This window comes from Papio anubis, chromosome 6 (genome assembly GCF_008728515.1).
Source record: "Papio anubis isolate 15944 chromosome 6, Panubis1.0, whole genome shotgun sequence".
Taxonomy (NCBI): Eukaryota; Metazoa; Chordata; class Mammalia; order Primates; family Cercopithecidae; genus Papio; species Papio anubis.
Window position 1 is genome coordinate 57,005,077 of NC_044981.1, and position 25,782 is coordinate 57,030,858.

At 35.3% G+C, this 25,782-nt stretch overlaps 1 protein-coding gene across 12 annotated transcripts in view; it reads right to left on the reverse strand.

Moving 5' to 3' along the window:
* Nucleotides 1-4,470: 4,470 nt before the first annotated feature.
* Nucleotides 4,471-25,782, reverse strand: part of KHDRBS2 (KH RNA binding domain containing, signal transduction associated 2) — a 631,237-nt gene continuing 609,925 nt past the window's right edge. For 6 of the 12 annotated variants that reach the window (XM_017957975.3, XM_017957976.3, XM_017957970.3 and 3 more), the window contains 6 exons: nucleotides 25,498-25,560; nucleotides 13,663-13,799; nucleotides 11,237-11,307; nucleotides 10,097-10,186; nucleotides 5,977-6,085; nucleotides 4,471-4,703 (listed from right to left, as the gene is read on the reverse strand). The gene's annotated coding sequence lies outside the window, so the exon portion shown is untranslated. The other 6 variants (XM_017957972.3, XM_017957973.3, XM_017957974.3 and 3 more) reach the window with 6 other exon arrangements.

A 25,782-nucleotide genomic window follows, 5' to 3' on the forward strand; every position in this document is an offset into this window, starting at 1 on the left:
CTGCAAGATAATCTGCTGCAAGAATAGTTGGCAAATAGCCTCTAGTTGCTACATTTTTGGATGCATCACAGTGTTCATGTAAAGTTCATGCTCCTCCTGGGCTGTCCCTAGCCCAGGAACAGCCTGGGGACAGCAGAGCGACTAGGGCCAGGCAATTCCTGCCTGACACAGCGCTCAGCTGAGAGCCCATCTTTGCTTTTGGATTGTATTGTTCACCCTACCCAAGCTCTCTTTTTTTTCTTCTCTCCTTTCACAGATGTCAGACTTGCATCAGAAACTGGAGGTTTTCCTGTTCCTGCTTCTCTTTTTTATTCTCTGCAGGTATTTCTCCCAGTAAATCACTTACACATCTAATTCTGTCTTGGAATCTGCTTCTCCCAGGATTCAGACTGACACATCCGATAATGCCTATGAAAGTTCTCCTTGTGATTAAAACTAAGCACTCTAATATGTTGTAGAAATGGTTTATTCCTTAAACAGCTTTCTAGTAACTCTTAACCATGGAACTGTGAATAATTTGCATGCATATACATTTTCATTATGTGAACACGTGGATATAATATTGCATTTATTAATTTGAAATAACAGAAATGTTCATCTATATTTGTCAGATGTCCATAATCTATTATAGAATTATAGAGAAGCAAAATTCCAATATATTATATTATATATCATAAATTATAATTTGTCGTACAACATATTCCTTTTCTATTTATAGATATACTTTAAAGGAAGTCATATTCCTTCTGGAATCCACCTCTGATCATTCAAAGGTTAAACAAAAAATAGCCTAAATAGAAATATATATTTTATATCGTTTTTAATTTTGCCACTGTTGCAGAGCAAGATAAAAAATCGTATTTTTAATTTGGATAAAATCCTCTTCAGAGGTAGGTACATGTGGGTATTGTTGCAGGTACAGAGGGTAGGCTGGTTGGTCTTCTATTGTTTGTTAGCTGAAAACTGCAGTATTCTGTGACATTGAATTAAAATGAGAACACGTCAAATAGGGTAAATTACAGCTAAGTTTCCACTAGTCCGCAATGCAGAAAATACAGGGAGCATTAATAACTTTTGACCTCATTACTTTTGTATTTGTCTAACAAGAATGAAGTATTTAAGTCACTGCTATGGTAACTTTGGATTTACATATTTTTTTAAGATCACACTTTTTTTAGAGATTGTTTTATCTGCTCATAAAAGATATATATTCTAGACATTCGGTTAAGAAAAGAGATGCAAAAAGAATTATTTCTATTCAAGATGAAGTTTGTATCAGGCTAAAAGTTGCTTTATTTAGAAAAAATATACTGTCCATGTTTGGGTGGCTTTTCCTATGCATACTGTCTTGTCAAGGATTCTTCCCTCAACTGCAGCCCTTGCTGAGTAGCTATGAACAATGAATTATATATAATGTGACCTTTTACTTTGTGGCTGAAGCCACATCTCTAGTCTTCATTTTTCTCTCTTCAGTTTGTTTTTGGAGTTTCACCTGCCTGCTGGAGTTTCCACCTGAAACAGCTAATGTTACCTCAAATTCATTCTGTTGTGTAATAAAGAATTTGGCTGGTTTTTGTCTTGGTCTTTGGGTGGAAGCCTCCAAATCCTTGGATTTCCCATGTGATAGGAGTGTTTGTTATTTATGTTTTATCAGCATAAACACCTGAGTTTATGCTGATGAGACGACTTATGGAGAGCCTCTAGATAGTTTATGCTGATTAGATGAGTAAAGATGGGTGGTGGCCATACCAGAAAGTCCTATCATGTGATTACAGGGTTGGGGCTTTGAGCCTTGTGATCTTGGCCTGACTTCTGGCTTAGAAGAAGAAGGAGGTTGAATTTTGAGTTCAACTTTATGGCCAATGAATCAATCGGTCATGCCTACATAATGAAGCTCCAACAACAACTCGATACAATGAAGCTCAGTTCACTTTTCTGGTTGTTGATACACATTGATGTGCCAAGTGGGTGATGCATTCTGGGGACATGGGTGATTCAAGTTTGGAAGCCTCTCAGATCTTGCCCTATGCATTTCTTTATTTGGTTGGTCCTGATTTTCATCCTTTCTAACAAAACGTAATTCTGAATTTTCTGAAGTGTTGATATAATTTATTGAACTTTGTAAATTGTTCTAGTGAATTTTCAAACCTGAGGGGGTAGTGAGAACCTCAAAAAATATAGCCAGTTAGTCCCAAGTATGGGTGGCCTGGGAACTCCAGACCTGTGACTGGAGTCTCAAGTGAGGGCAGTCTTGTGGGTTCTGTGCCCTTAACCTGTGTAATTTGACCTAACTTGGTTTGTTAGTATCTGAACTGCATTGCATATTCTTTAAATCCTGAAGCATAATCCTTTCCCAGAGCCAACAAGCTTACCTGCTGAACTTTGTTTCTATTCCCACATTATCAGCCATTCAGTCTAATCCCTTCCCATAAACTTCTTAAATGTTTTGTCTTCAGTTCATGTCCAATGCTACATGTGTAACCTTTGTTTTTTGTTTTTTTTTTTACCTGGGCTGTCTCAATACTACTTAAACTGGCTCATCTTCACTGTAATCTATTCTGTATTTCCCAGTGAAGTTCATCTTCCTCACACTCTTCAAACTCAAATATCTTTTTTCAGAGATGTCTAGCTAGTACCCACTGCAACATCTCTCAAGTAGCAGGCACACATGTATATGTTAAATAAATATCTCCCTGTTGTCCAAACTCCACAGCTGCAGGGGAGCCTGCAATTGTCTCCTAGGTACCCCTTCAACCTCATCTTCTCTTACTTATGTAAATGAATCCTGTATTCCAAACCAATTACTTTACTCGTCACTTTGCTTACTCTCAAACACTATGGATCCATCCCCTCTCCACTGACCAACCAGTGCCTGTCGAAAAGGCTCTGTCTCCCTTTGTACTAAGTTCCATCCCTGCTGTGTGTCTTTTTAGATTTCTCCATTCCTTAGGGATAGCCCTCACTTCTGAATTTCTGTAGTACTTATTATATGCATACTTCCATACTGTATGTGTTGTGTTGTATGTGGTTATCAATTGGCTACTAGTCTAAACCACACAGGATTTGGGTTATTTTCTATTATTGCAGGTTATTTTGTAAAACTACACCATGGACTTACGAAAACAGGCAAATATAACTTCTTGTGATCTCAAGGACATATGTAATAGACGTGAAAGTTTTTCAGTTTTGCTATAGAGTTTCTCTTGTCTAATTAGTACAATCAGTCAAGTCTGAACTGTTAAAAACAATGAAGGCGAGAAAAATATTTTAGCTACTAATTCTTAATATATTCTAATCAACTCAATAATTTAAATGTCCTTGAAATTGTAGAGATAGCATTGTCCATATTGTCCTGCTGATAGCCACAATTACAGAGAAATTCATTTGCTGTTCTTCATTAGGGCATGTGTGATTTTTCACTTACTTGCTGTAATCTAAACTTTTCTCACTTGAATGCCCAGATAACAAAGGCTCACTTCTCCCACCGTAGAACCAAACAAAACTGCGCCTTTAAGTATAATAAGGTGACCCTTTCTCTTTCTCAACAGAGAAGGAATCATGTCCCAAACATCATTTAAGCAACACAACATATTCAGGCAGCTTTGCATCTATAATTTGGCATATATTCTTACACTACCATATGCTCATATATAATTGAAGACTAAATATTAGCATTCAATTTTTTTCATTTTGTAGTAAAGAGAAGAAAAATAAGACTTCAGTGTCACTAGTCAGAAAAGATACGCAATTCAGCATTCACTTAATAGAAAGAGACATACCTTGTGTAGAAATGGCCCCAGTTTGAGAAAATACAACTTTTTAAAGAAAGATAAAGCCCTAGAAGTGATTGCAGGGAATTTACTAAGCTTTTTGGGCAAATGGGTTCTGCAGCATTAGGGCAGCACTGTTTTAGAGTTTTATATGTTCTGAACCTGAATGATCAATCATACTACTGAAAAACTATAATGTTATGAAGCTGAATTTTAAAGTGTAGAATACTTAATCTGTGAATAGAGATGAATGTGCTTGAAAATAAAGATGAAGTGAATAGTGAAAATTTACTTCTCTGCAAAGCTTTCTCTGATAAATTTCAAATTTCTTTGTAAGAGTCCACATTATTTTTACTTACTGTCAATGAAAATATATTTTACAGATCTTGCTTTGTCAAATACAATCTTGTAGTTGTTCTATATTCCTACACCTGAGTTAATGATTTCTCTCAAATAGTACTGTCAACCATTTACAGGTTTGTGGGTCAATACACATTTTAAAATGTCCAGTAGGAAATTTTTAAATTAATTTCTATCAATTCAAAGGGATAGCAAAACTATGTGCTGATATAATAGTCTATAAAATGACATGGTGACTGAAAAATTCAATTACTTTTACTGTTATTCTTGCCTCTTGAGTTAGTTAAGCTTTATATTAAGCTAATGAGAAATGAGACTAGTAGAAAGAAATACAAAAAAGTACAAATTTTAAACCCTTCTTTATTATCCAGTTTTACAGATGTGTGATAAGGTTTGGTAACTGAAGGCTATCATTGGATCAAAGTTGACTTTGGGAGTGAGCCCATGAACATTTTTTGCAGGTAGAGCAAAAGTAAACGCGAATGGCTGCATTTTGGTGAAGGCCCCCAGCAGCAACCCCTGAAGGTTTTAATGTCTTCCATGGTGAACGGGATTGTATTTGGAGGAAAGTATCTGTAACCAAACGAGACATACATGGATTCAGAAAGGCTTCCTAGGAAACGTCTCACATGCAATCAAGCATTGTGTTATGGCAACAGTGAGTTGTATGCTTACAGAACAGAAATTCCCAAATGATGCCTGAAACAAGGAGGTGTAGAATAGCTACCAAAAAAGGAGATTTCTTAGGGGTCCTCAGACACTGAGCCAGAGAAAAGAGTGGCCTGGAAACAGTGCCAACAGTTTTGAGCAGGGAACGGATTTCATCACATTGCCAAGGGAGGGGAGCTTGGGCTCTAAATATGGGGACATAAAGTGTCCCAAAGATGACATTTTGGAGTTTGGTGCATATTTTTAATTCTGAATTGAATAGGGAACTCTTATATCAGGATTCTGCATACACTGTCCAATTGTCTCTTTGTATTCTGTGGTTTTTTGGACTCTTCAGTGAGAGGTAGGATTGCTTTGGAAACAAATTGCTTTGTCTCAGCCAGGGATTCTCAAGTAACACCTCTGTCTTTCTTTGAAGAATATCTGATCTTTTCCAAGGAAGTTAAATTTGATCCAAATTTTGGAAGTGGGAAGGAACATAAAGAAAGATAAAAGGGAAAGGCAGCCATTTACTTAGAAGAGACACATCAATAAGTTTTTGGCATCAGGACCAGCAACACAATACTTATTCAGGATATGCCATCATTTTAAACAATCAGTTTATGAGCACCTCTTACATGCTAATATAATGTTAGATATTGGAGCTATAAAGACAAATAGGTTCCTTCTGCCCTAAGGAAACTTATATCTTTATAGGGGAAACAGATGAGTAAGCCAAAAAAAAAAAAAAAAAAAAAAAAAAAAAAGACAATACAGTGTGTTACATTTTCTGGTAAGTTTGCTGGAGGTACTTTGGGAGGGGAATATCTAACCCTCTTCAGGAGCAAGGGGAAAGGGTTAGAAAATATTTTCAAAGAAGTAGTGGCTGAAGTAAGTCTATATATCAAATATGTCTTTGTGAGTGTTTGTGTAAAGGGCTATCTGTTGAATTGTGACAAGTAATTATAGCAGTGGTATTCAGAGATGAGTTAGTATTGTGTCTTGAATGTCCACCAGAGAATTCTGACTTGATAGAAATAGGAGGTCATTTAAATTTTTAAGCTGGGAGCAACAATAAGGCAGAAATTCTTCTAAAGCTTTCTGTCCGTAGATCAATCAGATGGAAAGGGGATTGGAGGTGGAGATGTAAGTTAGTTATTTTGTTAAACAACTTGAATGTGGGGCAATGGAAACCAACCTGAATCTAGGAGGGTGGTTATGGGGAAAACACAAATCGTCTGAATGTGAGTCTGGATTCTGAGTTTGTCTCCAGTGGCTTTTCCGTAGGAATGGTCATTTCATCCAAACTGGAGGAGAGAAGAAAACTATAAATCAATCAGCAAGAGCATCCAACTGATAACTGGTTCAAAGACTATCTGTGAAACTCTTTTGAGATGTAAATATAGATTCTGAAAAAGACATGAGAATAAACATAAACAGCAAAGAAGGTAAAAGTTGGTTCCTAGATGAAGGTACTGGTGTCCACTTACATGCCCTTTATCCTTTTGTTTAACATTGCTTCTGCTACTGTTTTTTCATCATTATGAAAATTTCTTAAAAGAAGATAGGAATGACTATGTGAAAGGATTGGCACCAAGTATTATCAATATGGCCAACAGAAACTTGTGGTCAAAATAAATTTTGATATACCTAAATGTTATTTGATACCAAATGATCTTTAGAAGAAAGTGATATGTGATACTTTAGAAGAAAGTCCTAGTATGAGAATTTAGCAAACTCAAAATAATTTATCATGATAAATATGACAGTGCAGTAAAGGAGGAAGAAAACACTTAAGGAGCCTTTATACTTCATGCATTGTACTACGCGTTTTACTAGAATAAAAATACTTGATGAATTAGAATGTGCACAGATCATATTTTATTATCTTGGTTGAGAAGTTTAGTAGAATACATTAGTTCATCCTAACAAATAAGATTACAGCATAAACAATTTTGAAAAATAATTTAGAAATCTAAAAGTAAAAGTTCATATGAAATTTAACACTTTTAGGCCATTGATTGTGAATGGCATATTCTTGATTATACATATATTCTACCTTTGTTTATATGTAATTCTGTTGTTGCCTATGCTTTAGGTCAATCTCTATGAAGATGGTTAATTTTCATCGCTCTGTTGGTTGAAGCTACTTCTTCTGGCAGGGTCACTGCACATTTTCTCAGGGGTGGTTCACCTCAAATTCATTGCTGCCACAGGAAAATTAACAAAGCAGATATCCTACTGATCTCAGGTCACAATAATAGTTTTCCCATACATGAAGGGCAGTGTGCAATTACACAAATATAAATGAAAATTAATATTCTCTTTGTTTAAACATTCTAATTTATCTCTCAGTTATCTTTTTTGAAGTATTCATGTTTTGAGGTTAAAAAAAGAACTCAGTAAAAGCCTACTTATAACAAAATAAATTACCCTTTGATATCCAGTGCAGCAACCTAGTATTTGAGAAAAACAGAACTCCACAAAGGCTTAATATATTCAGAATTTGACAAAGTGTGACCCATTTGCAGAAGCAGAAAATACACCAGAGGTATTTTAGTGTTTCTTATTTTTCTTCCAAAAGCAGATAAATCATATTTACCAGCCAAAGAAAAGAACTGTTTCCAAACTTACTTGTTTAGAGAAAAATAGAGAAACAGAGGGGAAAAAATACAATAATTTTGACTCGGAAAGATACTCTCAAAATACGAAATGTGGAGGGCTTTAAAAGATCTCATAAGAATGGCAAAATATGGGAAGTATTTGATGAACTTATTTTAAAAATAATCATTGCTATAGATGCCTACAGGCCCTTTACACGCTGTGAGGATATTGAATGATTTATAGATGCCACATGTTCACACTGCCATTTTTTATAGGTAATTTCTAAGATTTTTGTTAGAAGTTTAAAATATACTGGAAAAAGAATAAACATTAAAATACAAACTCTGCAATCTGGCTTAGGTATTCTCCTAAGTGCTCATATTTATAATAGCACTTTTTCGATTTTTCTGCATGTGCCATTTTAATTTTTTCTCTTTTAAGAGAACACCAACTCCTTCAACATAGGGGAACTCTGTCTTGCACATCCCCATGTACCCAGTCCCTTGTACTGCACTTAACACATGATGTATCCACACGTTTGCCAAATATAAGAATGAGTAAACAAGCACCGGAGCCCAAGGGCAATTCTTTATGAAAAAGAGTATATCTTAATATATAGATTGAGATACCTTTATATTCCTCAAGCATTGAAAATAGATCCATATGTTCACTGATTATGTTTCAATCTTCCAGACGTCCTCTCAAAAAGCACTTACATAATACTCATTTATGTCATTTAAGTTTTATAAAGTACCAAAATAGCATGCCCTTGTAATTAACACTGTAATTAATATTTCCTTAAAAATTCTAAGTGGTGAACATTATGTTGATGAACTGGGACAATGACGGAGATGTCATTTCTTAACCACATTTTCGGAATTCACACTGAGCTATGCTTTAAGTCTAAGTCAGAGTTGGGACTAAAATTGTTTTTGTTTTTTATTTACTTCAATAAAAATTTAAAATGATATAGAAGGATTTAAAAAGGCTTTCAAAACTGCATTTAAAAATGCAGTTCCTTTATTTGTTGACAATCACTCCCAGTGGCCTGGTCAGACAGATCGGATGTGGCTAGAATGACTTGTGTCCACAATGCTGCAGATCAAATTTAAAAAAAAAAAAAAAAAAAAAGTTGGAAATGGCTTTTGGAACTCTTGGAAATCACTTCCAGTCTAAAGCCACAAGGGCAGAAATAATCAATAATAGTAGCCATTTGGTTTCATTCACTTCTTTTAATGAACATGCTCACAACTCACTAAAAGCATTCTAACTGGACTGGGATGGATTTCAATTCTCTGGTGACTGACAAAAATAGAGCCTTTGACAAAACCTGTGGGGTTGCATTGCTCTCCACTCTTTCCCTGTCCTAATAGACAATGGTGGTGTTTAACTCCGAAAATTGCCATCTTGGTAGCGACTGACAAACAGTTGATCTGTAACTATTAGCTAAATTCTCCGTGATTTTTTATTCAATTTATTTTAGGAAAGCATCTATAAACTGTAGAGCAGTTTCAAATATGTAAAATCTGTAAATGCAGGCATAAAGGTCTGAAGAAAAAATGGGCTCACAGCTGATTTAATCAGTGTATTAATATTCAGTAGGATAATTTCCATTTCTGTAGTCTCTGCCCTAGTTCAAGTAAGCATTAATTTGTATCTAATAAAGTGTCATTAATACTGTGGATACTTAAAAATTGCTTTTGATAAATGAACAACATCTGGCTTATTGCAGCAGCCTCTTAACTTGTCTTACTTTATTTAAGTTCCTTCCAATTATTATCTATTTTATAGCTAACTGCCAAAAAAAGAATTCTTCTTGTAATTTTCCACCATAGGTAATTTCTTGCTTATGAAACTAGTTTTCTTTTTTTAACAAAATCAAAATTCCTGTGCTTGAGATGAAATTTTCTCCATCAATTTTCCTAGGTTTTCATTTCTTACTATCTAATCTCATTAATTCATTGCATCAGCATTTTTCAAAAAGTACATTTTAATTTTTTGATGACTACTACATATAGTCATCATTTTAAAAATGCAGTTTAAGAATTTCTGAAATAAGTATACCAGCCCACTGGTAAACAAAGAATAGAAGGTCTCTATGATTTCAGAAAATGCCCTTTTCTCATATCCAAGTCATTTCTCATATCCAAGTCATTCTTGGGCAAGAATGGGAGAAGATGTGAAGATAAAAGGGAAGTGATGATTGGTCTGTCTCTTTGTCAGTTGCTTCTTTTTCTCCCTAATTTTAAAACCATAATGTCTGCAATGGAGGATTTAGTGTTCAAAGGGATAATAAATCTTTTCAGAGGGAGTGGACAGTATAGTTACTGACCAAGTGTAAATTTACTTAAGTGCACATTTAGGGGCTTCTCAGGGGTTCTAGTATTATGGTTGCATATCACCCGAAATTGAATTTTGTCCTGCCCTAATGTTTCACGTAGCAAAGGGGGAAATGAAGATAAACTGAAATGAATGAATAAATCTAGGCTTTTTAATAATTATTTTTCTTCAACAAGATAATTCAACTTAAATCTCAAGGCCTGGAATAGAAAAAGTGTTCTTTACATACCTATGCTCCATGTTGAGGTTCCCATCACACACACAAACAAACTTTCAAAACTTGTCAAATAAAAATAATTATTAAAAAGCCTAGATTCATAGTTTCTAGGTCACTGGAGATTTATTATTGAAAATGATAACATCTTTTCATTTACCGTTCTAATTCATCAGTTACAACTTTCCACTTCATGGAGTCCCAGAGAATCTGAGTACATCTCTCAATCAGCTCTAGCATCAGGTATCAACTGTATTACAAGAAAACAATCTCAACAACAATTTCCAAGATCAAACATAGAAGAAAATTATAGAGTTAACTTTTTAACTTGTCTTCCTTTCTTATCCTGTGCTGGGAAATATGTTTCCTACAATATTCCCCAGTTTCTTCCAAATTATGTTTTTAATGGATTCCTATACCTAAAATGAACTTTTTTGTATGGTCAAATCATTCTGCTCAGAACTGCCATTATAACATTTTGAAAATGATTCTTTATTCATTTCATTTACATGTTCAAGTGACATCTCTGCAAAATGAGAAACATCCTCTTTACATTCAAGAACCTCCATAATTTGATTTCTATTTACTGTATCAGTTTTTATTTAGTAATCACTTCTAAAACTCTGAATTCTATGACTCCTGAACATAATTTATACTTATTAATGTGTCTCCCCATCTAGAGTTTAACCACCTTCTCTGTTCCTGAAATGCTCTCCTCTTCTCAACCTACTCATACTAGTCCTCATACCTTTATGGACTTTCCTTGATTCCTCAAATGGAGGCTATTTTCATTAACAAAATGTATATAGGACTTTCCATCTAATCTTGTGGCTCAATACGGCATGCAATTTTGTACTTAGCTCCCAGGGGACATTTGGCAATGTCTGGAGGCATTTTTGGTTGTCACAACTGGGGAGATGCTATTGGCATCTAATGGATAGAGGTCAGAGATGCTGCTAAATATTCCACAATATATAGGATGGCTCTCCACCATTAAGAAGTATCTGATTCAAAATGTCAATAGTGTTGCTGTTGAAAAATCCTAACCTAATTCAATCTTACACCTCTATTTCAAACCTGCCTATAATTTTACTTCTATATGTATGTGTTAATCATCTGTACTAGAATACAAGTCTTTGAAATACTAGGACCACATCTCATGCACAATTTTATTTCTTCAAAAGGCCTAGCACAAAGGCTGGTATATGTGTGGACACTCAAAAATGTTTAAAAAACCTATGTGACATAGAATATCTAGATCACCATTTATTGAATAAACATACAAGAAGAAAACACTTACCAATAAAGCTCCATTATGTTCAACATACACTTTCTTTGATGACTTTGATAATTCAGTTGTCATTTGAGGATCTTTAAATAGTAAAAATCAATTAGCATTATTCTAGTAAAGAGAGAACTTATAGTTGAACATATATATTTATAGCTAATAAGCAGAAAAACAGATTATTTTATAAACTTCACTGTATTTTTATAACAGATGAAAAGTTTCGAGTTTGAGGTTTGCAGAGCTAATATATCTATCTTTAATAGAGTTATCTTCTGCCTCTCCTATGTTAAATGTGTTGAGCAGTTGTTGTTGTCTTAATGTGCTACAAACAACTAATCCTTGCTTTATGAAGGTCTCTCAGCTGCTGTACAGTAGGTGCTGGTTAAATCAGCTCCAATTTGTTTGCATTCCTCTAAATGGAGCATCTAGCTGTTAGGCAAAATAAAACATTAAATTATCTTGCCAATTTGCTATAAATATTTGAAAATGATTGCTATTGGAATACATAAACAGTTTTTTAAGTTCCCTTATGAAATGAGCTGATGCATTTTGGTTACTAATTAAATATCTATGTTTATATAATGTCCTACAGTCTCGCATATATGGAAAAATGAATATAGCTTAGTGGCTGCCTGTTCTAGAGGACAATGTTCAAGCTCTTTAGCTTGCCATTCAATATCTTCCCAAAGCTGTCCCCTACTTATCTTTTAGGCATATCTCTTTCATAAATATTCTGCTTCTGCTGAATTATTTTACTTATAATTTCTTGAATACATTTCTCACTTTCCACACCTCTAATATTTATGTCTTTTTCCCTCTTAAAATCTATAGAATGAATATTTTTCTATCACAGATTGAGCTTTCTCTTTTTACCCTTCTCCCAATCCAAATTCCTCTTGAATTGCTGATCACTGTAACTCATCCATCTCACATGCTAACTCTTCCAAAATGGCCACCCCTCATCTTTCAAACCATACTTCTGCTTTTGAAATGATAGTCCCTGTACTACTTAATTAAGCTATGCTGCCATGTTGTTGTCATTATATTTATGCATTTTTATTTTTCATTTTCCTCAGATGGTAAAGTCTTGGGGGTAGGGACCGTGATTTACAGACATCTTTGAATCACACTCAGCACCTAGTAGTACACTGTCCTGTACATAGTAATTGTTCATTATACAGTAGTTAAATAAATGTTGAATGAGTTATGATTTTGCATTAGAACTAGAAAATGGTGTGACAACCTGGTTATAAAACATAAAACAAAGTGTTTTTCTGATAGATATAATAACCAAATAATCAAACCATAATATATACAAATATAGTAACCAAAAGTGATGTGTGGACCTTGTTTGAATTTTGATTTGAACAAACTAACTGTAAATGGGTATTTGTGGCACAACTGGTGAAATGCATAATAGATGATACTAAGAATGAATGGTATGAGAAAGGCATGCTCATTATGTCAAAATAGTTATCAGTTAGAGATGCACACTGAATAACTTTCAAATAACAAGTTTGATATTTGCTTTAAAATATTAGATAAAATGTATGAGAAATAATAAAAAATCTTGGCAGCATTTGTCAAAATATTGATAATTATTGAAGCAGAGTAAAGAGTACATGGTATACATTATACTATACCTCTGTAGTTTAATGTAGGTCTAAATATTTCCATAAAAAGTTTAAATATACATAAAGGAAAATGCCATAGAATAATCTTTCAGTCATTCATATAGTAGGAAAGTAATTATTAAGTTATTTAAGACACTGACTATAAGAGATTCCATGATTTGAATACATTTTCATTTTACAGTGTGTAACCCAACACCTAAGACCAATTCAAATACAAAAACATTCCACTGGTTGCTTAATGTCCTACTCCCTTGTATACCACCCAAGGCTATTGAATGCTTAGTGAGTCTGGCTTTTCACTGTTCTCTAAGGACCCATCACTGTTACTCATAACTGTCTGGCTTAAGAAGGTTGGAGTCAACACAATAGATAGTTACTGACTGAAAAGGATTTACTCTTTTATCCTGAGAATGACCAACAGCCCTGTAAAAGGCAGAACACTTCTTTATCTTTGTTAGCTGAACTGGATCCATTCATCTTCAACATCACAGAAGAAAAATGATGTGATGAAAACCTTTCTTGAATAGACATACCAGGGATCAGGTAAGAAATTTTGGACATGGCCAAGTAGCAAACAATAAAGAAAGATGGCATTCAAAGGCAGAAAACATATGAATTGGTGATTTGAACTTCAGACTTACAGTCTTTCAGTTTTGTCGCCACTTTCTTGGACAAACTCCTCTTTATTACTCCTTCCATTGATCTGAAGCCTCTAACCTTGGTTATCTGTTAGCATGCTGAAAACCACCCCCACAAAAGCATAAAACCTAAGTCATATTCTTGTGCATGCTATGGGAACACAACCTCCAAAGAAGTGCTCTGCCTTCTCAGTTTTCAATCGCCATTAAGCTCTTCCCTCCATTGTCAGAGAGGCACCTCCATTTTCCTATGGATTACTTAAATAACTTCTGTATTGGTCTCTTGTTTCCAATATTTTCTCTCTGCAACACACATAATGGAATGCTTTTAGGTTAGGCTTCCTAAAATACAGCACTTAGCATGCCACTCTCATATTCAAAAGCTTCCACTGGCTCACCATTGCCTGTTAAATAAAGCACATTCCCGTTCACTCAGTATTTCAGACCTCACAAATCTGTCTAAAGTCTACACTCTAATCTTGACTTTCTTTAAGCAACTTGAAACTGTAAACCAACTGAACTAGTTGCAGGTCCCTGAAAATACTCTGTACTTTGGGGTCTCCATTCTTTCCTCCTGTTAGTTAAAGCATCTCTTTTTAAACATTTCCACTCAAGGTACCCTCCAATTCTTCATTTCATCATCCCTTAGCATGTAACCTTGACAGAATTAGCCTCTTACTCTGTAAGAATCTATAGCTCTTCATGTGTATCTTTCTTAGATATTTCTCTCACTAGTATTATAATATGTTATGAGCTTCATTTCTCTGGTCAACCATAAGCGCTTTGAAAACACAACTGCTTTATTTCATCTTTGTACCTCTAGTCTCTGGCACAGTGGTCTGTACTTACAATATGTTTAATAGACATTGGTTAAAGGGCTGATAGAAAGAATATTAAAAGTTCTATGCAAAGATAGAGATAGAGGTCAAGCAGTGCTTTCACAAATTGAAACATCATGATATTTAAATTCTAGTTATGAAATAAATTATTGTCATTCAATTAGGGCAGTGCTGGAAATTGGATTAAGTACATTCTTTGTTTTTTCACCTTTAGTCCTCTCAATTCTATAATTTTAGAGATGAGGGAACTGAGATTTGGAGAGATGAGGTAGCTTGTTTGTATGCGGTCTGAGATTCCCTTTCTAATTATACTATTAACATGTCTATGGAGCTCCAGAGTTTTGATGACATACCACGAGGGACACCTCAAACTAAAACAGACAATAATCTCACTTCCCATTCCCTACTTCTGTAACAGAAAAATTTGTTTTCTTTGTTTTGTATAGTGAAATTTTATTTTTTATTTTTACCTTGAATACCTGGAAGATAGGACATTCACTTTTTTATTTGCCATTATATCGTCTATTACCTTTGTCGTATACCGGATAATTTTACATACTTAAATTATTTACTTGAATGTACTGAAATATATAACTCTTCACTTAATGTACTAAGAATGATTTTAAGGCCGGGCACTGTAGCTCACACCTACAATCCCAGCACTTTTGGAGTCCAAGGTGGGGGGATTGCTTGAGCCCAGGAGTTCAAGACAAGCCCGGGCAACAAGGTGAAACTCTGTCTCTATATTAAAAAAAATAAAGTTAGCCTGGCATGGTGGAGTATGCCTGTGGTCCCAGCTACTGGGGAGGCTGAGGTGGGAGGATGTCTTGAGCCTGGGAGGCAGAGGTTGCAGTGAGCTGAGATCACACCAATGTACTCCAGCCTGGGTGACAGACTGAGACTCCACCTCAAAAAAAAGAAGAAGAAATTTTAAATAAAAATTTAGGTTACATTTACTTCCACAAAGCAGACACATCATGAGCCTATGCGCCTATTTAAATAATGCCATCGTGTTCCAACAAATATGTTCTAATCCACTTTTGGAACTGTTCTAAGAATCAATATATGTCTCATAAGAAAATACATTTTATTACTTTATAGTCTAAATTCCTACTTGTCCCAAATAGTTTTGGTTCTTTAAAGAAATGTTTTCCACCCTGAAAAGATAAAACCATTGTGAGAATACTTAAAATGTGATGTTAAAATCCAATGCCAAAAATGACATTTAAGAATTATTTTGGGAGATGCAAGGCTCACAAAGGTGGCCACTTAAAAGAGAGCTTGAGTGTGCAAATACTGATATGTGTGCATGTGTACATATATATATTATGGTATGTACATATATTTTGATATGTATGTTCTGATATGTATATACATATGTACACACTGTATATTTTTATTTCCCTAGTTATAGCTTATATCAGAAATATCAAGCAAATTCTGTATATAAAAAAATTCAAAAAGATTCAAAATGAAAAATTTCTTCTGGGAATGAGAAAGAAAATTTTTTATGACAAAATTTAGCAACCTTTCATGTTAAAAACTCTCAATAAACTAGGTATTGAATGAACATACCTCAGAATAACAAGAGCCATCTATGATGAACCCACAACCAACATCATACAGAATGGGCAAAAGCTGGAAGCATTCCCTTTGAAAACAGGCATAAGACAAGGATACACTCTCTCACCACTCCTATTCAACACAGTATTGGAAACCCTGGCCAAGCAATCAGGCAAGAGAAATAAATAAAGGGCATCCGGCCGGGTGCGGTGGCTCAAGCCTATAATCCCAGCACTTTGGGAGGCCGAGATGGGCGGATCACGAGGTCAGGAGATTGAGACCATCCTGGCTAATACGGTGAAACCCCGTCTCTACTAAAAAATACAAAAAACTAGCTGGGCCAGGTGGCGGGCACCTGTAGTCCCAGCTACTCGGGAGGCTGAGGCAGGAGAATGGCGTGAACCCAGAAGGCGGAGCTTGCAGTGAGCTGAGATCAGGCCACTGCACTCCAGCCCAGGCGACAGAGCGAGATACCGTCTAAAAAAAAAAAAAAAAAAAAAAAAAAAAAAAAGAAATATAGGGCATCCAAATAGGAAGAGAGGAAGTCAAACTATCCCTGTTTGCACACAACATAATTCTACCTCTAGAAAACCCCATAACTTCAGCCCCAAATCTCCTTGATCTGAAAAACAACTTCAGCAAAGTTTCAGGATACAAAATCAATGTACAAAATTCAATTCCTGTACACCCTAACAGCAGCTAAGCCAAGAGCCAAATCAATAACACATTCCCATTCATAATAGCCACACAAATAATAAAATACCTAGGAATACAGCCTACTAGGGAGGTGAAAGATCTCTACAATGAGAATTACAAAACACTGCTTAAAGAAATCAGAGATAATGAAAAGAAATGAAAACATTTCATGCTCATGGATAGGAAGAATCAATATCATTAAGATGGTCATACTGCCAAAAGCAATGTACAGATTCAATGCTATTCCTATCAAACTACCAATGACATTCTTCACACGACTAGTAAAATTATTTTAAAATTTAAATGGAACCAAAAAAAAAAAAACCCAAATAGCCAAGGCAATCATAAGCAAAAAGAACAAAGCTGGAGGCATCATGTTACCTGACTTCAAACTATACTACAGGGATATAGTAACCAAAACAGCATGGTACTGGTATGAAAGCAGACACATAGACCAATGGCACAGCATAGAGAGACTAGAAATAAGGCCACACACCTACAGCCATCTATTCTGACAAAGCCAACGAAAACAAGCAATGGGGAAAGGACTCCCAATTCAAAAATGGTGCTGGGATAACTGGCTAGCCGTGTCCCAGATGATTGAAACTGAATCCCTTTGTTACACCATATATAAAAAAAAAATCAACTAACAATGGATGAAAGACTTAAATGTAAAATCTCAAATTATAAAAACCCTGGAAGACAACTTAGGCAATATCATTGTGGACACAGAAATTGGCAAACATTTCACGAAAAAGACCCTAAAAGCAATAGCAATAAAAGCAAAAATTGACAAATGGAATCTAATTAAACTTAAGAGTTTCTGTACAGCAAAAGAAACTATCAACAGAGTAAACGCAACCTACAGAATGAGAGAAAGTATTTACAAACTGTGCATCTGACCAAGGTCTAATATCCAGAAATTACAAGGAACTTTAAGCAAATTTACAAGAAACAAAAACAACCCCATTAAAAAGTAGGCAAAAGACATGAACAGACATTTTCTAAAGAAGACATACATGTGGCCAACAAGCATATGAATAAAAGCTCAATATCACTAATCATTAGAGAAGTGCAAATCAAAATAATAATGAGATACCATCTCACACCAGTCAGGATGGCTATTACTAAAAAGTCAAAAAATAACAGGTGCTGGCACGGTTATGGAGAAAAGGGAATACTTATATACTATTTGTGGGAGTGTAAATTAGTTTAACCACTGTGGAAAGCAGTGTGGTGATTTCTCAAAGAGCTAAAAACAATTACTGTTCAACCTAGCAATCTCATTACTGGGTATATACTCAAAGGAATAAAAATTATTCTACCATGAAGACACATGCATTCCAACATTCTTTGTAGCACTATTCACAATAGCAAAGAACGGAATCAACCTAAATGACCATCAGTGAAAAATTGAATAAAGAAAATGTGGAACATATACACCATGGAATGCTACACAGCCATAAAAAAGATGAGATCATGTCCTATGAAGGAACATGGATGGAGTTGGAGGCCACCATACTTAGCAAACTAATGCAGAAACAAAATGAAATATCGCATGTTCTCACTTGTAAGTAGGAGCTAAATAATGAGAACACATGGACACATAGGATGGAAAAAACACACACTGGGGCCTATCAGAGGGTGGGAGATGGGAGAAGGAAGAGGATCAGGAAACATAACTATTGGCTACTAGGCTTAGCACCTGAGTGATAAAAAAAAATCTGTACAACAAACCCTTGCAAGATGAGTTTACTTACATAAGAAACCTTGACATATGCACTTGAACTTAAAATAAAAATTAAAAAAAAAAAAAACAAAAAAAAAATACTTTGGCAGCCAAAAAAACTGTATTTGAGTAGTTCTTGGAGCTTTGAAATAGCAGATGGATAACCTAAAGATATTTCAGGTTGGTATTTTCAAATTGTTTCCTTCCTTGAATGCTATCCCCAAAAGATTTAACTGTGTATGGAAGTTGGTGGAGAAGAAATTGGTAGTTAAATGTGTTGGTCAGATACAGCTCTGAAAGACCTATGGAGCATAATAACACATTAAAGGCTTAGAGACATTTGTCAAGAAAGAAATCTTTAACATTATGTTTCCAATACATTTGATAATGAATCACTTTTTCTTTTTTAACATGACCTTTAATAACATTCCCAATATCTACCTTAAGTAGAACCCTAACAGTTAGGCTGATGATTGTGATGGTGGTATGGCAGCATCACTTATATTCCTTTTAGTAAACACATATATTTTTGTTCCTTGAACAGTTTCCTGTGCTTGTATCCATCTTCTCATTTACCAGTTGTATAACTGTGGCAAGTTATTTAATATCTGAGTCTGTCCTTTTATTTGTAAAATAAAGATAACCTAATACCTATTCATAAGGTTTTCAAAGGATTAAATGAGTCAGTCCATAGAAGGTACTTAGAGCTGTGTTCAATCACTCTGTGGTGTGATCTTGGACAATTCCTGTGGCTCAGCTAGAAAACATTAATATTTCCACACAATGGCAATCTTTCCTTCTGACAGTTTTTAGTTATAGGAATGTTATGTAAATGGGCACACAATGCTATAAACAGAGGTATTGTTTTCTACAATGAACACTAAATAAGCTCCCAGAGTAACAAGTCTCTTAACACAGTTTGTTTCTAGATTCCTTGGCTCCCAGATCCAGAGGAGTAGGCGGATGCTTTCAGGGCCATATTTCACAGTGTATGTCATTTCCTCCAAGGACAACTACTTTCTTTTCTTCTGTGTTGCTTTTTGTCAGTTAAAAAAATACACAAACATCATTATTTGGGGTATGCAAAAAAATAGCATTTGGTAATTATGGAGAGACATGTCAATACATGTTATTCATTTGTCCATTATTAAGAAAATGATTATTCTGGTTTCTTGAACTTATAAAGTTGTGAAGAACACAGCCTTTGTAATTTGGCTTTCACATATGTTTAGAAAAGTCCTTGAAGTTCCTCAGTTCCCATATCATCTTCACCTCCCAGAAAAACATATTTCACTCACCTATGTATGCAACCAGAAAAGTTTATTATATATTTGAGCTCTTTTGTATCTAACTTTTTATTAGGAAAGAACAAGCAGAAAACGAATACATATGCTACAATTTTATTTATTTATTTATTTATTTTTGAGATTGAGTCTTGCTCAATCGCCCAGGCTGGAGTGCAGTGGCATGATCTCGGCTCACTGCAACCTCCTCCTCCAGGGTTCAAGTAATTCTCCCTTCTCAGCTTCCCAGGTAGTTGGGATTACAGGCACCCACTATCATGCCCGGCTAATTTTTGTATGTTTGTAGAGATGGGGTTTCACCATGTTGGCCAGACTGGTCTTGAACTCCTGACCTCAGGTGATCCACTCGCCGCAGCCTCCCAAAGTGCTGGAATTACAGGTGTGAGCCACTGTGCCCAGCCCATATGTTACAAATTTAAATATGCAATTGATCTTTATCATCTTTACAACCTTTACTCTTAAGATTCTGAGGATAAAATAAGATCAGTGAAAAATGATGGTGAAAGTATTTTCTATATGGTAAATCATTCTGAAAATACGTTTACTGAGAGCTATAATAACAAATTAGTGTGTGGGGATTTTCATACTTAGGTTTATAATATTACTTGTTTTATATTTCAAAGGAGGGACCAACCTTAGTCAGTATTTTCAAAAACAGATATCGACAAGTCAATAAAACATGATGTTTATGTAAGCTAATGTGTAATTCTCTATAATTATCTATAATTGTAGATAATTATATAACATGATACAGAACTCCAATGTTTGTTAACCATTCCTCCCTGCCATAGATATGAATCCTGTTCAGTTATTAGTTGTGATGCACAGCATTAAAACATAGATTATAAGATGCACTTAGTTTCTATATTCTGAAATCAGATGCTTCTCACGATCAACATTCAAAAAATTGCTGATTATATTTTATACCAAAAGTTTTCATTTAATGTATGACATGTCTTGCAATCAACTTTGTTTCATAGTTAAAGAAGTAGAGGATATTGTACCATCATTTGTCCAGAGATCTTTTGTGGATATGTTGATATCACTCAATTAGCCTCCATGATCTTTTATGCATTCCAACTATTTATTTTTGCTATGAAGTACTTATTAACTCTTATTCTTATTCTACCTTAATCAGTAAATGCTATGATGTAGATGTCAAAGACTTCGCAATATTAGTTTTGGGTTTCAATGGCCAAATTATGAACTATGAACAAGTATCTTAGTAAAAAATAGGTGGAAGCAATGACCTAAGTCATAACATGCTTGGACCAGCCTTGCTCCCTTAAATAAAAGTAAAATAATAACAGCACTGATATCACAAAGGGGGCTTCTAATAAGGAAGAGAAAAATCATCTCAGATTCAGATCTTACATAAGTTGACCTAAAATCCTATTTTTTCTTTTATTTTAAATTTCTTTTAAGAAAGCAAAACCAAATTAATATAATAAAATTATAAGATAAAATTTACACTAGCCCTCAATTATGCCATCTTGAGTTTTTATGAAACTAGGTGCCTTGCTAATTGCTTGAGATATTTTTATATTATTTCATTTTCTCCCTATATTATTCCTGTGGGACAATACATGTGAGCTCAATATCCTAAAGTCTTTGTTTAGATAAGGCTAGAATCCAACTTCAGATTGAGAAGAAAGAATGGATAGTAAAACCATCATCATGAAAACGAAAAGTATCCTAACCTTCCCCAGCCATTTGAAGTCCTCTATCACTGCATCATCATCATGAGCCTTTTCCACAGCTATTTTAATATGTTCAGATTGCCTATTCATTCAGAAAATATTTATTTCGCCCTGTGTGTCAGGTGCTGTGCTAGATTCCTGGAATTTAGAGATGAATACATGTTCTGCCTCCAAGGACAGCACCATATGAAGACAGACAAATAGACACTTTCAATAATATGTGGTGAAGCAATTATATAGAAAAGCTGTAGAAACAGAAAACAAGGCTGTCATTCTAACCATCCTGACTGGGGAGGGAAGGAGACAGTTTTATCTCAAAGAAGCCAGTGTGTGGCCTGAGTAAAATAATATGAATAGAAATTGATCAAGTGGTAATATTTGTGTTTTTCCTCTTTACTGGATCTCAAATTTTGTAAGGTATCAGATTTAGTCGGGCCTTCCTACCTTATTTTCAGGCACTCTTCCTGAAGTAGTATCATTGATTCCTTTGACCTTCCATCTCTATGCTAAATATTTCCATCCCTATGCTAATTATTTCCGTCCAGATAGGTATCTCCAGGGTATATTTTTTCCTTTTTTTTTTTTTGAGACGGAGTCTCGCTCTGTCGCCCAGGCTGGAGTGCAGTGGCCGGATCTCAGCTCACTGCAAGCTCCGCCTCCCGGGTTTACGCCATTCTCCTGCCTCAGCCTCCCGAGTAGCTGGGACTACAGGCGCCCGCCACCGCACCCGGCTAGTTTTTTTTTTTTTTTTGTATTTTTTAGTAGAGACGAGGTTTCACTGGGTTAGCCAGGATGGTCTCGATCTCCTGACCTCGTGATCCGCCCGTCTCAGCCTCCCAAAGTGCTGGGATTACAGGCTTGAGCCACCGCGCCCGGCCCAGGGTATATTTTTTCTGAGTTTTTGTAGGTCATTTCGTGGTAAGGGGAAAAAAATACGACCACAAGGTGGCAGTAGCTTTACCGGGGGCTACTTTGCCAGTTTCTCTTGTGGAGGAAGTCCTTCACAGCGGGAGTCTGTCTAGTAGCTAAGGGTCAGGGTCAGCACTCAGAAAGGAAGGAACGCAAGGAAACTCCTAGGAGAGATGGGGCTTATGTGTCAAGACAATGTTGCTCAGTGGCATGCTGAGGAGTCCGGGTCAAAGAGCTCCAAAGGGCAGCAGTGGCTTGGTTCTTTATAACCCATGAGATTTATCTACTGCTAGCAGCTGTGGGGTGAGGTTTTGTGGCATATGCAAAACAGTCAGATTTTAAATGGCTAAATATCTGCTTATGTAGCCTATTTTAAAAATAAATGCGTGTGTAAACATTTGATTTGATCCCCTGGTGGGCTTTTGGGCTAGTGGATGTCAGCCTATATTGAGGAAGTAACAACCTGGGGGCCAATATGCAGAGGCCATCTTTGGGCTCATTTATGTAACAGCTTCACATCTGTATAAATCAGTATAATCCGACACCTATTTATTATCTCCACTGGGGTGTCACATAAATATCATGAAATTAACCTAATTAAGATAGAACTGGTACTTCAACAATTTTTCTTTCTTAGTAAATAGAACTATCATCTACGACTTGAGGCAGAAACTTCAGGATCATACACAGTTCCTCCATTTCCAATCCAAGTCATCACGAAATTCTGTCATTTCTGCCTCCTGCTTGTCTCTCATATCCAGTTATCGATAGCTGCATTACCAACACTCAAGACTAAGTTACATATGTTTCTTGTTTGGATTACTCTAATGTTCTGCTAGGTTGTCTTCTTATTTTACTCTTATCTCCTTTCCATAGGTTCTTCATACAGCAACCAGGGTTATCTTTTGAAACATGTAGAGATCATGCTAGCTCTTTGCTTAGGTACCTTGTAACAGTACCCTGTTCCACCCTGAGAATATCCAAATTAGAAAAACCCTGCATCATCAGACCTGTAATTGTCCCTCCAAGTCCCAGCTGCTCATCAGTGTCCAGCTACAGGCTCAATGACTCGTGCATGCTCTTTTCCATAGCAGGGTCTCTGCACTGCTATTCTTTCTGCCTGCATTATGCAGCTCTTCCAACAATTTGAGTGACTGGTTCCTTTTCTACCTTCAGGTGTTGCTTAAATGTCATTTCCTCAGAGAGGCCTTATGTAACTGGCCTAAAATTTCCCTCAACCTCCCCACCTCTCATCCCCTGCTTTCCAGTTATTTCTGGCATAAAAATGATTTCGGTTTGTAACTTAAATATTATGTGTTTTGTTTATTGTTCCAAACTCTCTCTAGATTCTAGGCTTCATGCAAGCAGATACTTTGTCTGTCATGCCCTGTTCACTGCTTTTTTTAAAAAATGTTTTTTTTCCTTTAATCAGATGTCTAGTGCAGGGCTGGCACATAATAGAATCTAAATATTTGTTAATTTAAATATAAACATAAATTCGTAAAAGATAAATAAGTGAATAAGCACAGTCAGATGGGAAAGGTCTCTCTTTTTAAGGGTTAACGATGTTATTATCTTATGCCATACAGTCAAATATATGAAAAACTTAATGCCCCCCTTTTTTAAAAAAAATTAGGCCAAGAATTTAAACAACTATGGGGACTATGAACAACTCTTGAATGAACACATTTGAAAATCATAGAGTTAAATCAGTTAAAATTCCTTAGCAAGGCTGGGGGTACGAAAAAGTACATTGTGATACATTGTTCTCCAAATTTTTTAGACCAAAGAAGATAAAATAAGAGTAATTATCATCATTAAGTGTCTAGAAGGTGTATGAGGAAAGGTTTTCTAATGGGGGTAAGAATTAAAAAGAAAAACTTTATTAACAGGACATAACAATATCTGAGAATCCTGACTTTCTACTGTGCTGTTTTATATTTCTAAGGCATCTCTGGCTATATTCCCTTTTCCTTCTTACTATTTCCAATGTGTACATTCTCTCTGTTTTCCTTGCTTAGTCTTAATGGAAATTCAACCATTCTGTATTGGAAGTGATGCTGTCTTAATTTGGAAATGGTGACAATAATAATAAGACAAATAATAAGAATATGATTGATAAACATGTATTGTTTCCTATGTGCTAGACATTATTCTAAGGGTTTTAGGTGCTCTAAGTGATTTAATGCTAAAACAAAGCCTATGACTTAGGTACAGGGGGAGCATTCCTTATTTGGAGTGCATGGGAGCAGAGGTGTTTTGGATTTCAATTTTTTTTTAGATTTTGTAATATTTGCTATAATAGATATTTGCTACATAGTGAGATATCTCGGGGATGGAACCCAAGTCTAAACATGAAATTTATTTATGTTTTATGTACATTTTATATTCATAACCTGAAGGTAGTTTTATTTTCGTATTGGGGATGCTGAATAAACTGTGTGTTTTGCACCTGCATTTTGACTGCAACTTGTCACATGAGGTCAGATGTGAAATTTTCCTCTTGTGGCGTTATATGGTGCTCAAAAGTTTTCAGATTTTGGAGAATTTTGGGCTTGGGATTAGGTCTGCTCAACCTGAACTATTATGATATTCATTTTACAAATGAAAAAACAGAGGCAAAGTAAGATTACATATCTTGTCCAAAATCTCACAGCTAGAAAATTGTGGAACCAGGACTTGAAACCAAGCCTTCTGGCTCACAATGCTTGTCATGAATCACCACAGTCAATACTTACTCCTGTAATTATGTTCCACTCCTGTTTAGTCATCAGAATTTTTTATTTAGGAGGAATAAGTGCATATGCTATAAGTACGTTCTAAAGATATCCAGATTGTACTGGTAAAGAAGTGGGAGGTTGTAACAGTAAACATAGGAATGACCAATTTGTTTTTTTGCTATACTACTTGGAAATCATTAGCTTTTTAATTGTAATATTTATAGATTTTATTGGTGGGTAGCACCAACAGTGGACAGCAGAGATTTTCTTGACTTCCCCTTTCCTTTCTCCAGGTAAAAACAAACTGAGAAGTCTGGGAGCCCCTTTCTAGGATAAGACAGATTATAAACCTATGAAATTTTGGAGTGGAGAGAAGAAAATTTGCTCTTTTGCTTTTCTCTGTTTCTAGTTCTGTCCTCTCTATGCTTTTTGTTCAGTAAAATTTAATATCTCATATAATTAATAATTGGAAAGAAATCTTCACTGTCGTAGATACATTCATTCACCTTTTATTTATTTAACAAATATTTATGATACCTACTTCTGTTAGGCTCTGTGTCAGGCTTGGATCTGTAGTGGTGAGGTGAGTTGAGATGAAGAAAATCTGTAGAGAAAAAAAAGAAGATGAAAACATGAAACAAACACATAGGCACGCTCATATGTATGATGTGATTTTTGTATGTATTACTTATACATATACATGCATCCACTTTATATTTACTATATATTTTACATATTTATATATAATTTAAACTTATACATTTATGTGCTTATTCTATACATATTTTACATGTGTATATAGTTACAAATCATCACAAGTGCTATG